The sequence below is a fragment of the Tachypleus tridentatus genome, unplaced genomic scaffold, assembly GCF_004210375.1.
Source record: "Tachypleus tridentatus isolate NWPU-2018 unplaced genomic scaffold, ASM421037v1 Hic_cluster_2, whole genome shotgun sequence".
Lineage (NCBI taxonomy): Eukaryota > Metazoa > Arthropoda > Merostomata > Xiphosura > Limulidae > Tachypleus > Tachypleus tridentatus.
The window spans coordinates 30,233,218-30,246,685 of NW_027467782.1; the positions used below are offsets into that span (position 1 = coordinate 30,233,218).

The following is a 13,468-nucleotide window of genomic DNA, read 5'->3' on the forward strand; positions in this document are numbered from 1 at the left end:
TTATATTAAGTATTTAGCACAGATGATGATGTTTCAAAGAGCTCTGCCGATTTCAGAGGGTTAATGACAAGTATCTGTTAGTCTATATTCCATGTTGTTACTATAACTAAGCTATTGACCATGTTTTGAGAAGAAACAAAGATACGTAAAGTTCTGTTTTGAATAATATGGTTGTGATCTTATTCATTTCTTATTTGATGGGATTTGTTAACGTGTATTGATAAAAAGTCTAATCAAATTAAATGTGAAAGTGATGTGCGGCGAAAAAAGAAGAATTAAATGTGTGACTTAAAGGAATGAAATAAAATTGCAGACCAAACTGGTAGCTATACCTTTATGTCCTAAACTGAACAAACAACGTAGCCAGGCTAATTGATGAATGAATATTTTCTCTAGAATTATTTACTGTCAATGTTACAAGTGTAGCTAGAAGTTTGACCGCCAATTTTGATTTCATTCTATTACGGCTAGAAAAGAAAGGTGTATAAAAAGTAACTTTCCAGTCTTATATTTGTCATCACCCAATACGTTTTTCGTTGAATACCAGCCTCATGAATTGAGCTATGTGATGAGAGACAAATGATTCTGTGAAAACCTCTTTACATTTGAAGTGTAATACTTTAAAATTTAGGCCCGACAGTTGCATATTACTCACATACATGATAAATAATATAGGGCTAACAAACCCCTCCCTGCGGGACTCCTGCTTCGGGTGAAAAGGACCCTGAGTGGGCCATATTCACATTTACTTTGCACTTTTGGTTGTTCAGGAAGTTGGACAGCCAGCGAACAGTTACCTGAGGTAAAGCCATTTCCTGTAACCTATGTCGTAAACCATTATGCCACACTGTGTCAAAAGCTTTCTCAATATCGAGAAAGCAAGCTACAGTGCATTCATTTTTTTATTAAAAGTGTCAGTAATTGATTCTGTAAGTCGAATCAGGTGGTCTGAAGTTTGACGGTACTTTCGAACTCCGTTTTGAATTTCGGGTAATTTTGAATCAGACACAAAGAAATAACCTCCACTTGAACATAATAATACTATAGCACACACAAATAAAGAAATAGCCGAAGCTTTCAAAGATCGCGCAGATAGCCCTCGAGTAGCTTTGTGCGAAATTTAAAACAAACTTAATATTACGAGAATTTTTTAAAATTATATTAATTTGGGAAACATTTGAGTTTACTCATTTATTTAATTAGTTTTTTAAGAAAAGTTTGTTTCCTTATTATAAGACGTTTAATTTTTCTTTGAGAAAATTTGATAAAATATAAATTATCCTGCTTTCGAAAGTTATAATGAAATATGTAATTATATTTCGAAATAACTGTTCGTATAATGATAATATTTTCTAATTGTATGCAGAGAGAAAACTTACTTTAGAAGTTTATTTATTCAAAATGACTTATCTTAACGTCAAGACTAATCGTTTTCCTGCCCAACTTGAACAGCACAAGTTTATGTTCCAAACAGTTAACCTTCCTTAAGAAAAATGGTGTATCCCTTCGAAGCTTAGTGACGTCATTCGTAAGTAACCGTACAATGAAGTTTTCCTTCATTTTGTCGAATACTATTGTGTAACATATTATAATAACCTATATTTTTAATGATGTAATATTTTGTTAGCTGAAGGGCAAATTTAATTCTAATTTGATATTAAATTTATGTTCTAGCATATTAAAAAGGTAATTATAAATATAAGGTAATGTTGAAGAGTTGAGTAAGTTGAAAGATAGTGTTTGTTTGTTTTTGAAGTTCGCGCAAAGCTACACGACGACTATCTGCGATTGCCGTCCCTAATTTAGCAGTATAAGATTAGAGGAAAGGCAGCTAGTAGTCATCACTACCAACCGTCAACTCTTGTTTTACTTTTACCAACGAATAGTGGGATTGACTGTTAAATTACAACGCCCCCAGGGCTGAAAGGGTAAGCATGTTTGGTATGACGGGAATTCGAACCCGCGACCTTCAGACTACGAGTCAAGTACCTTAACCGCCGGGCATGAAAAGATAGATATGATGATAGAAGTTTATTTCTAGTTAGAAAGTGAATGAATGGGTTAACTATTTAACTATTTAGTTAACTCTTCCTTTCCTATTATCTAATTTACCTGTCTCAGTCTCATGATCTAGGGTGTACTTGACAGTTCTAGGAGAACATTTCAATTCTGAAGCAATTTGCTATAGAGTCCAATCAGCACAACGTAAAGTTTTTGTACGAACTCTCTGCTCTAGTGACAATTCTCTAAGCTTTTTGGGCAATGAAAATAACACTTAATATAATGTGTTAAACACTCTCTGTGTGAAGGTTTATGTGTGAAGTTTTATGAAATTTATTTCTAACATACACCGGTACCATATGTTAGTTCCTTACTAGCTTCTTTCTATATAGTTAACACACTGCATTGGGCACCATGACAGTTATTTCAGACCTTAAATTTAATCACTATGTTCATTCAAGCAAAACCCTTATGATATGTCCTTGGTACAAGTTTGCAGAAATTCTAAAGAATGACAAGTATTCTCATACTGATTCATCGGTTGTCATCAGTAAAGTATTACCATGTTGTTTTAGGTATAAAATATTTGAGTTTTCTTACGTGGTGACATGGAAGAATTAGCCCCACAAAATGGAAAGAATGACAAAATATTTTCTTGTCTTAACACTTTTGTGTTTGTGTTTTCTTATAGCAAAGCTACATCGGACTATCTGTTGAGTCCATCGAGGGGAATCGAACCCCTGATTTTAGCATTGTAACTCCGTAGACTTTCCACTGTAACAGCGGGAGACAACACTTTTGTTCAGTACTGTAATTGAATACTTGTTAGATATGATTTTGGTTTGTTTTGTTTTAAATTTCACGCAAAGCTACTCTCTGCACTAGCCATCCCTAATTTAGCAGTGCAAAAATAGAGGGAAAGCAGCTAGTCACCACCAACCACCGCCAACTCTTGGGCTACTCTTTTATTAACGAATAGTGTGATTGGTCGTCACATTATAACGTCCACACGACTGAAAGGGCGAGCATGTTTGGTGTGATGGGGATGCGAACCTGTAATCCTCAGATTGCTAGTGGAGCGCCTGAACTATCTGGCCATGCTGGGCCATTTTTTTTTTTATTGCCGATTCTAAACGAGTACAAGCATGCCTTGTAATTTTGTTGGTCAGTATATTAAAGCATGACTTTTTATAAGTAAGTTCTGAATTGTAATGTTAGTTTCTGTTTTTTTTTCCTCACTTGATTTCTTCCAAAACCCCTAGTTTTTCGTTACTTCTCTTTCTAATATAAATCACCGTTAACACTGGTTACTTCTCTTTCATTCGTTACAACAAGCAACACAAGCTGCCGCAACCATCCTTTGGGATCGTGACATGTATAGTACAGGCAGAACTATGTTGTTGTTTTTTTTATTTTTACTTGAACAGATAATATTTTTAAGTGTATAAATTTTAAAAGAGATGACGACAACAGCACGAGCTAGCAGCTGGCAGTTTTATATCCTGTCCTTGACTTTTCTACTCTTAATCCACTTTTACGCTATGATGTATTCAATTAGTTCCCTGTGTTTACGGGCGAAATTAACGACTGAAGAACCTCTATCTTCTGAATGCTTCCAGAGTTGACACTAGTTTTGTTTGTTTTCCTTTCGTGGAAAGACAGAGCGTGTACTATAGCTTTAGGCTATCAAGCGACGCTTGTCTGCATTTTGTTAGAAACTGAAGTGTGATGGAAAGATCTTAGTTCGTTTATAAAGTGCTCAAGTACTTAAGATGGGTTCCCAAGCGCACATAACCCGAGCACTCGTGTTGATCACGTGGTTAGTACTAGCATATAGTTTACTCTTTCATGCTATTTTCTTCAGTTCACTGAATAAATGGTCTTTAATAAATAACGTTGTTGAAGCTGACAAAGCGACAGTATTAGAACGCAGGGTCAGCTGTTATTTACGAAATCAGAAAAATTGTTTTTTAGCTTATAAGTTTTAAAACGTTTTTGTTCGTTGTTTGAAGATCATGTGAATAATTCAGTCATTTTAAAATAAGATTATATATTTCAAATTAATTTTATAAAACACGAGATATTACGTACTTGGAAAACATAGTACATGTATTAAAGATTTTGTTTATTGGTTGTTTTTTTTCAATTTCGCGCAAAGCCACACGAGGGCTATCTGTGCTGGCTGTCCTTAATTTGGCAATGTAAACTAGATAGAAGGCAGGTAATTATCACCACCCACCGCCAATTCTTGGGCTACTCTGTTACCAACGTAGAGTGAAATTGATTGTTACATAATAATGCTCCCACGGCTGAAATGGCATGTTTGGTATGACAGGAATTCGAACCCACGCCTCTGACACTACTAGTCGAGCGCCCTAACCACCTGGCCATGTCGGACCATTAAGAATTAACGTAAAGACTAGTCTGTCACTCGATTTACCACTTCTCATCACATTCTATAGTTTTAAGGGAATTTCACTGCTTATAATATCTAAAACGAAGCGTTATTCCAAGCAAAATTAGGCGTTTTTGTTTGTTTTTTTTTGCTTTGTTTCTCAAACAAAACATAATGTTGTCTCACCCTACGGGCCCGGCATGGCCAAGCGTGTTAAGACATGCGACTCGTAATCTGAGGGTCGCGGGTTCGTATCCCCATTGCGCCAAACATGCTTGCCTTTTCAGCCGTGGGGACGTTATTAGTGACGGTCAATCTCACTATTCGTTGGTAAAAGAGTAGCCCAAGAGTTGGCGGTGGGTGGTGATGGCTAGCTTCCTTACCTCTAGTCTTACAATGTTAAATTATGGACGGCTAGCACAGATAGCCCTCGAGTAGGTTTGTGCGAAATTCAAAAGCAAACAAACAAAACAAAATACTCAAAGGTGTGTATAAATGTAATGCTATTTCGGATAGCTGTGGTTATCGTGTCCAGAAAGTTAACCCAAGGATTTATTAATTTTTCAGTTACAGGAAAACCATTCTTTAGAAATAACGTTCAAATACCACTAATTCGTCAGATAAGAGCAACTCGAGAGTGTATCTTTCTTCCCTCTGGTCTATCAGTTAAAAAATTATGGACGACCATGCTCTGAAACTGATAAATATTGGTACCTGAAAGTCCACCACCATCACTTGTCATTCTTACACTAATGTTAATCAATATCACGATATTCAAATGTATTGTCTAAATATATAGCACAGTTTTCTCCCACACATATGTAGATATCATGGTGTGCCGAGTTAAGGCAGTCCTCCCAGTGGCACAACAGAATGTCTGCTGACTCACACTGCTAGAAACCGGGTTTCGATGCTTGTGGTGTAGTTTTGTGCTTAACTTCAACCAGTAAGTCAGAGTTAAGGCACTATGGGCCCCGGGAAAAGAATAAATTATTATTCTCTCTTGCTTTTAAGAAAATACCATAAATTGAATGTATCAGTGAGAGAAAAATTTAAAAAAACAGTATATGTATATTATCTTATTATTTATTTCTATGCTTACAACACGCAGTGGGTCTCTGACGACAAAATGACCCTGGGCAACTGCTGCTTTTGTCCATCGGGTAGAATGGCCCTTATGTTATATGTGTATAAGTGATTAGATATTAGATGTACTTCCGCAAGATTCCCGAAAGCACGTTGAATATAAATGTTTCAGGAAAGTGAATTTTAGTTAAGATTACACAATAAAAGAACTGATGTTCCAATGTAATAATTAGGAATGTTTCTAGTACATGTCAGAAACATGAAAACAATATTGATGTGGCTATATTGGTATGTAATATATCTAAGCACGCCCTCTAAATTCCTACACTCAATTACACAACCGCCTTCAAACATGTGATCAGCTATCGGTCAGTAACACTTTCTTTTTTTGTGAACCTGAAGATGTTCGCTCCTTTACTAGTGTTTTCTCTACCCATACTAGCCGTTTTTAAATATGATAAAGTTGCACCAGAACGCTAGTTTAAGTAGTAGTCATGGTTATATAACACCATAGACGTAAGCTGTTGAACTGCATATGGTACCTGCTCCTCGAAAGATGTGCAGAATATACCAGCTTAACCAGTACTCTTTATTTCACTAGAATCTATTAAACTAACTGGACGGAAGGTATGTAAATTCATGATTAATGAAATCTTATCGTATGGCATGCAAAGCTGATCGCCTTACATACAATTGTAAAAAACAACAACAAAGCAACGCCCATAAAACTGCCAGATGTAAAACTGGAAATATGTGTGTACTCCCGCATGGATCTAATGAATCTCCATACCAATTTTGGTGAAGATCCATACACATCGTGCGAAGTAGTTACATGGACATACAACAGACACTATAATATTTATATAGAAATATATCGATCAAGCATAGCATACTGGTTATTTACGGAGTTTTTGAATCGAAAGGCCCAAGGTTTGGGCGGCGACATACCATTTACCATGCTTAGCATTTTCAGCTGTAGGAGCGTTATACTGTAATATCCAATCCTTCTGTTTAGGTGGTGAATACTGGTGGCTGTCTTCTAAATTGCGTGTCTGAAATAGAGAGTATTATGTCTCAACCCAGAGGATCTCTGATCTTACTGTTTAGTTCATGTAACCTGGAAAGTGCAATTCAAGTTGAAATTTTCAAACACCAAAATATGTATAACAGTATATGGTTCATTGGATCTGCCTCCTGTTATGTGTTCAAAAAAATTCATCACTTCATGTAGGTCCATGTAACAAAACACAGAGATCCGATCTGTACTACATCCAGGTTCCTGTTTTGTATTCAGAAAACAGCCATCGCTTCATCTATGACCATAAAATCTTTCATTAACTTACTGTGTGTGCTATATGTATGCGGACTAAAAACGCTAAAACAGAGTTTCGATACCAGTGGTGGGCAGAGCACAAATAGCTCATTGTGTAGCTTTATGCTTAATTTAAAACAATAACAACAACAGAATCAACAAGAGTCCGTAATCTTTTTACATCTGACAATAGTTAATCATATCAATGCAAAGGACCAGAAATTTAACACTCCTACGAAAAGTGGGGCCTAATAGGCCCCAGAGCAAAGAAGGTTATTTATATTAGGCTAATAACTTTGTATTTAAATGAAATTACCATTTCATTTGATTCATTTCATTTTGATGAAATGGCAATTTCATTTAAATACAAATTTATTAGCCTAATATTAATAACCTTCAGTTGCTCTGGGGCCTATTAGGCCCCACTTTTCGTAGGAGTGTTAAGAAGAAGCCTATTTTGAATTAATAATTTTGTTTACTTGCTTGTTGCGACCCCCCAACGGTTCAATGGTATGCCTGTGGACTCACACCACTAGCATGTGGTTCCGATACCCGTGGTGGGCAAAACACAGATAGTTCGTTGTATAATTTTGTGCTTAATTCCAAACAAACACATGCTTGTTTTCAAATTTTCTTTGCATTTTTGTCAAATTTCAGTAAATTGTTTTGTTCATCAGAACTTCTTGAGCATGATATCGCTGTTGGACGATAACAATTAACACATCTCTTACAATACTTTAACATGAGTTTTATAATAAGGCATTGTCTCTCTTAATGAGTCTTCCGAAAAGTCTTCTTTTCTTTCATAGCAAGACAACATATTTTTTTATTGTGAGTTATCGTCTCATTCATAATGAATCTTTATGTTTTTCAGAATTAATTCACATTTGCTTTATTTTTAGTAAATCAAGGAAATTATTTCTTAAATAATCTCTTCCTCCGTGTTTGGAAATGTTCTTGTCTGTTATGTTATAACTGAATAATTCTTCTTTCTATACTTGAAAATACGCCTGGCTGTTTTGTCATTACTGAATACCCCGTACCTCTATGTTTGGAAATGTCCTTGTCTGTTATGTTATAACTGAATAATTCTTCTTTCTATACTTGAAAATACGCCTGGCTGTTTTGTCATTACTGAATACCCTGTACCTCTATGTTTGAAATGTCCTTGTCTGTTATGTTATAACTGAATAATTCTTCTTTCTATACTTGAAAATACGCCTGGCTGTTTTGTCATTACTGAATACCCGTACCTCTATGTTTGAAATGTCCTTGTCTGTTATGTTATAACTGAATAATTCTTCTTTCTATACTTGAAAATACGCCTGGCTGTTTTGTCATTACTGAATACCCTGTACCTCTATGTTTGGAAATGTCCTTGTCTGTTATGTTATAACTGAATAATTCTTCTTTCTATACTTGAAAATACGCCTGGCTGTTTTGTCATTACTGAATACCCCGTACCTCTATGTTTGGAAATGTCCTTGTCTGTTATGTTATAACTGAATAATTCTTCTTTCTATACTTGAAAATACGCCTGGCTGTTTTGTCATTACTGAATACCCCGTACCTCTATGTTTGGAAATGTCTGCGCTTCTCTAGTTATTATTGAATAATTCCCCTCCATTTCTGGAAATCTCTTTAATTGTTACCATACACCTCCATGTTTGGAAATTTCTCTGACTTTTGATTATTATGAATACTCCTTTTCTTCATATTTAGTAATTTTCCTGATCGTTTGGTTACTCGATTGTTATTTTCTATTAGTAGATCAGGCCTGGCATGGCTAAGCGCGTAAGGCGTGCGACTCGTAATCCGAGGGTCGCGGGTTTGCGCCCGCGTCGCGCTAAACATGCTCGCCCTCCCAGCCGTGGAGTGTATAATGTGATGGTAAATCCCACTATTCGTTGGTAAAAGAGTAGCCCAAGAGTTGGCGGTGGGTGGTGATGACTAGCTGCCTTCCCTCTAGTCTTGCACTGCTAAATTAGGGACGGCTAGCACAGATAGCCCTCGAGTAGCTTCGTGCGAAATTCCCAAACAAACAAACTATTTGTAGAGAAAAATATTGTAATAGATTACTAAACTAACTAAACTAAACTAAACTAACGTGGCAGGGGTTCAGTTTAGAGAGAGAGAAATCAGAAGAGTTCTCTCTCCAACTGGGGTGTTCAGGAACTTTATAGTTCCTCTTCGTCCCCTTACGTGAGAAATGTATTAAAATATCCATGGAATTTTTACTTTATTTTTAACATTTCAAAAATATTTGTGAGTGAGAGGAAGGACGGGAGAACTGGACGAAAGCAGCGAAAGTGAAGTGAGCCAGACTTTGGCTCGAGGATGGAGAACCCTGGTGGCTGGCGAATTGGTTTTTTAAAATTTACTGTAATTGATTAGATACCCTTGACTGGGTAAACGGCCCTTTTCAGAATGAGGCTGGGACCTACAGGTCCGATGCCAGAGATTTTGCTGTTGTTCGTGTTTGCTTTTATTAGTTTACCATAGAACAAGAATCAAAGTCATTCATTTTAAACAATGTCTGAGATGACCTGCTTTGAAGACAGCGAGATGGAAATATTGCATAAAAATAACAGAAAGAAATACCTTAATTCATGAAAATAATATCCGTCCTCAAGTAAGATTTGTTTGTTTGCAATTAAACACAAAGCTACACAAAGGGCTCTTTGTGTTCTACTCACCATTGGAATTGAAATCCGTTTTCTAGTATTGTACAGTCCACAAGGGCCTTCATGTAAAAGAAACAAAGTATGTTTTCAATTTGTATGATTCTGAATCACATAATTAGGACATCTTTCAAAATGACTCAACACATTATGTTTTTATAACAAGTCACTGTCCCATTCATAAGATTAACACATTATTTATTAGGTTTGTCTTCTCTAGTTATCTAGTGACCCATTAATTACTGCTGTTAATACACATCTTAACAAATCAAGTTACTACATTCTTTCTCCCTCTTACAAAAGGTACTAGTCCTCAAGCCCTTGTTTCAAGGGCATGAAATAACTATTACTTGGGAAACAATTTTTTTAACATGGTAATAAAGTTTTAAAATATATATTTGAGTTCTTTCGAGCAAGTGCTTAAATCTTTCGCGGGGGAGATTTAAAGATTATTGAGGGATGCATCCAATATTTCAAAAAAGTTTCTGGATATCGATTGTTTCTGTGTTACGAAACAGTAAAATGTTTGCATTTATTCAATCACTTTCACTGATCTTGAACTCAGGGATGAGAAACGATAATTGTACGCTAAAAAAATTGCAGTCTGATGACACAGATGTCCAAGGTTCGAACTGTCGAAACGTGATGCTGCTTTCGAAATAGCATCTGTAATGAGGGAACATCACATTATTAAACTGGTCCAAAAGAGAAAGCTGTTTCGAGTTATTTAAAATATAAATATTTCCAACATTACCGCAAAATATGAAGTAACCAATTAAAACATAATTTGAAATTAAAGCCTAATTAACCACACGTAGCTTTAATGGACTCGTTAACTTCAAGACGATGTTACTGTTACTATCCAACCACACGAAGAGACCTTGACATAGATAATGTAGATTCTTCAAGATATGAGAAGTTGAGAAGAAAAGGTAAGCCACTGTTACGTGTAATTCCAAAACAGTTATCACATCTATAATGTGTGTTTATACGATAATATGAAAATACAATGTGTAACGAATAGCCACAATGGCAACGTCTATTACACATATCAATTCTATTGCTTCAAAGCCCCTGTTCACATTTACAAAGGAAAGCATAGTTTTCTTACAGGTTACACGTATCAAATTTGGTCACATTAAGGCCAAGAATGCCGTTTGTTTCGTTATTTATTAGCCTACTTATTCTAACACAACAATAACCCATTAGACTCTGTAAGTGTGGTAACAGACTGAACTCAGGCTACTCCTGTCCAGTGTATGTTCAGTCTGAAACAATAAAAACCGCCTATTACATTAGCATCAGGTGTATAAGAAGTAGTCGTGTACCGTGTGTGTTTGAATACCCTGAGGTAGTATGTTTAGTTCACAAGTGCATCTAGATTGTTTGTCCTTCGCGTGTTTCGAAAAACGGATAATTGCGTGTAAAAACAGTCACACCCATCTCAACCCCTAGTGATATCCTCACTTAACTAATTATCAGTGTTCATCTTTGTGATCAAATCAGCAAACCAAACAGAGGCAAAGTTTTGAATAATATATTCAGTAAAATTTTTTATCAAATATTTTTTTTCTTAAATTATAAACAAAACTATACCTGAGATACCTGCGTTAGTTGTCCCGAATTATAAACGATAGCCAACGGCAGAAAAGGACAGCATTTTCTGTGATGGAATTCCGACCTGTGACTCAAAAATGGAAATCACAACTATATTCTTCTAACTTCTTTCTTGATCCTATCCTGAAATCATAATGCCCCAACCAGCCCTCTGGTGATATTTTTATGAAACGAATGAACAGTGCGAGACAGAAGCACAGAGACAATGACGACAAACTTTTTAGGTGTAATTTAATTATTTTGCGATTGTAAATTCAGATCAGTATGTTTTGAAAAGCCGGCAAAACAACGTACTGGTCGGAGCAGTCTAAAGACGATAATTCGACATTTTAGGTCAAATTGCGTAAGACTTAGACATGTATGACAACATTATTCTTAACTTTGTTATGTATATACTATACAACTAGCAATAGTACAGTACTGTGGCACCGGCTTTATGTAAAGTTAGTGTAAAGCACCGACAAATCAACAAAATCAATTAAGGATTGTCTGGAAAAGTGCACGAGTTGAACAAGTTCAAGTGAACAAGGTTAGTACTGAGTACTCGGCTTAACGTTCGTGGCCTCAGTTGCAATGTATTTGCTTTGGGCCTAACGTTGGAGTTGTAATCTGAGAACCGAGTGACAATAACATTAGGCCTAAATACTGTAAATAGTTTAGTGTAAGAACACTGGAAATGCTACTGTAGCCTGAAATAATTAAGTGGACTATTCCCAACTTAAAGCCGTTGTTTTGAATTTACTTTCGCATCCATGCATGCAGATAAAGTTTCAGAAATATGCCTATTTTGTTGATGTATGGTTTGTTGGCTCATTTTAAGTCCCTATGTCAAAACTGAGCTCAAAGTTGAGATTACAACTCATTATTCAGATATTTGAGTTGGATTAAGGTACTCTAACCTAGACCTAACCCATTATTTAGTAGTTCAACATGCAGTGCAGTGTACAATTGATTATATGTTATATACCTGTACCAGTACAGAACGATCACTGTAAATAGGCTACTACAGTCCAGAGCTCAAATTTAAGAACTTCCCGACGTCCCAGGACATATAAATATTACCTGCGGGCAACGGTTCTTGCTATATCTATTTCCCGAGTGGATAAGTGATATTCTACGTTTAAATAATTGTTTTACTGGTCATCCTTAACGGATTTTTGCCGATAATGGGCAATAACAGCCTGTAATAAAACTGGAAGCCGGGCAAACAAGCCGCAATTTCTTTCATTAGACATATTTCCCTGCCACACCGGCAACACATGTTGTAACATATAGATTAGAAGGTACATGTTTAAACTATTGAACAGCCTTGTTCGGTAGTTTCTGTGTGCCGATGACATCACCTTTGGGTGACAGGGTTTCAGGGCCAGCAATTTTGTGAACAGATACCCTCCCTCCGATATCTGGTTGTCTCCACATAAATTACCTAGCCCAACAAGTCCGTGCATCCAAAAACAGAACAACAGTTCTTGTCTGTGGTTAATGTGTGGTTTTACAAAGAATGTGACTTTGTTGAAATATTTCAAAAAGTGAAGGAAATCTGATGATGAGAGTTTAGAATTGAATAGAGAAAGTGATATTAGTAAAGACAATAGTTGTACAAAGGAACTTTGTAGTGAAGATGACAGAATTGACAAGGATAAAAAAGTCAAGGAAAAAGCAGGTACCACCATAAGTGTCAATGGTTGTAGTGGGATCATTCCTGCTGCTTCGGCAGCAAGATCAATCAATCAAGGAGGTAACCCAATATCTTCTGTGGAATGCAATGTAAAGTATGAGAGAAGCGATCTCGAAGTTACTAACCAAAATGGGAAGAAACATTCCCTTGGTTAAAGTTTGATCAAGAAACTACTGAAATGTTTTGCAAGGCACGCAAAAGCCACAAAAACGTTTGCTAAAGAGATAGTGTCTTGGTAAAAGGTACCAGTAATTTTCACCTACAATTGATCAAAGCCCACGATATAAGTAGAAGGAATACTCCGTGTGTTCAAGCTGCCAATGCTGAATATAAACCACAGGTTCAGCAGATAGATTTATGCATAAGAAATTTACATGCTTGTGAGCTTGAGAAACCGGAAAAACTTTTCACTACCGCCTATTACTTAGTAGTAACAGAACAGCTGTTTTCTCTATTTGGGCTATTATGCGATTTACAGAAAATAAATGGAGACATGTACATAAATGACAAATCAGCGAAAAACTTTATCACATGTATTAATGACATGATGTAAGATCTGTGAGCAGACCTTGATAATGCTGCAGTGTTTTCCTTCATCTCAGATGTATCTAAAGACACTGAAGTAATTGAAGAAGAAACTGTATTTGTTAAGACAGAAAATGTTGTTACAAAATTTTTGGACTTGCAAGATCTGTGAG

At 36.1% G+C, this 13,468-nt stretch overlaps 2 protein-coding genes across 4 annotated transcripts in view; one reads left to right on the forward strand and one right to left on the reverse strand.

Moving 5' to 3' along the window:
- Positions 1-6,800, forward strand: part of LOC143242692 (prolyl 4-hydroxylase subunit alpha-1-like) — a 160,875-nt gene extending 154,075 nt beyond the window's left edge. Inside the window, exon 5 of the transcript XR_013023148.1 lies at positions 1,367-6,800. The gene's annotated coding sequence lies outside the window, so the exon portion shown is untranslated. The remainder of the gene's footprint in view (positions 1-1,366) is intronic.
- LOC143243032 (prolyl 4-hydroxylase subunit alpha-1-like) overlaps positions 1-13,468 on the reverse strand; it is a 273,473-nt gene that overhangs the window by 232,878 nt on the left and 27,127 nt on the right. The gene's annotated exons all lie outside the window — the stretch shown is intronic.